At 46.8% G+C, this 686-nt stretch overlaps 1 long non-coding RNA gene across 1 annotated transcript; it reads left to right on the top strand.

Moving 5' to 3' along the window:
• The first annotated feature begins 417 nt into the window (after nucleotides 1-417).
• LOC9663331 lies at nucleotides 418-686 on the top strand. The gene is made up of 3 exons (XR_002991310.1): nucleotides 418-442; nucleotides 500-573; nucleotides 638-686. It is a non-coding gene; the product is annotated as an uncharacterized LOC9663331 (long non-coding RNA).

The following is a 686-nucleotide window of genomic DNA, read 5'->3' as shown; positions in this document are numbered from 1 at the left end:
CTCTCTCTCTCTCTCTCTCTCTCTCTCTCTCTCTCAGAGGGTATCTGCCTCTGTGAGTGTGTGTGTGTGTTTGATGGAACGATTTAGAAGGCTACAGTCAGCTGTACATGATGCCACTGGTTGGTTCATTCTCGAGTTCAAAAGCTCATGCACCGGAAAATGACAATCATTTAACCAACGCCGAAGCGTTCTTCAACAGGAGAATTATCCAGTTCGTGAAGAAACAAGTCGCACTTATGGAAAAAGTACTAACGCAGAATATCATCTGGTAAAAGAGTCTCGACCCCCCTATTGTCGTCCCTTCGATTCTAACTTGAGATGTTCCAGGATGACCAAGATATTACGGCCAATCGCAGCAACGGTGGCATCTAGCCTGGCGAGGGACCAAAAACCTCCTACCAAAAGCCGCAACCGGCATTTGTTCCTTATCCAACACCTTTGAGTGAGTTCCTTCGATTTAGACACTAGAAAAAACTCTAATGCGTTCGTTTTTGGACAGCTCCGGAAGAAGTCCTGGGAACAGCACTGGATAACGATCCTAAGCGGCTGAAAGCTCCAGCCTATTACAACGAGGTTGTGTTTGTTTCTCCATTTGCAAAGGTTTGAGAGGCTCACGGCTTTCTCTGTGTCGCCATAGTTGTGCTCGATGATCAGTGAGAACAGGATCGACGCCTTCCAGACTTATG

The sequence above is a fragment of the Selaginella moellendorffii genome, unplaced genomic scaffold (genome assembly GCF_000143415.4).
Source record: "Selaginella moellendorffii unplaced genomic scaffold, v1.0 SELMOscaffold_159, whole genome shotgun sequence".
NCBI classification, from domain to species: Eukaryota; Viridiplantae; Streptophyta; class Lycopodiopsida; order Selaginellales; family Selaginellaceae; genus Selaginella; species Selaginella moellendorffii.
This window is presented reverse-complemented; position numbering and strand designations above follow the sequence as displayed.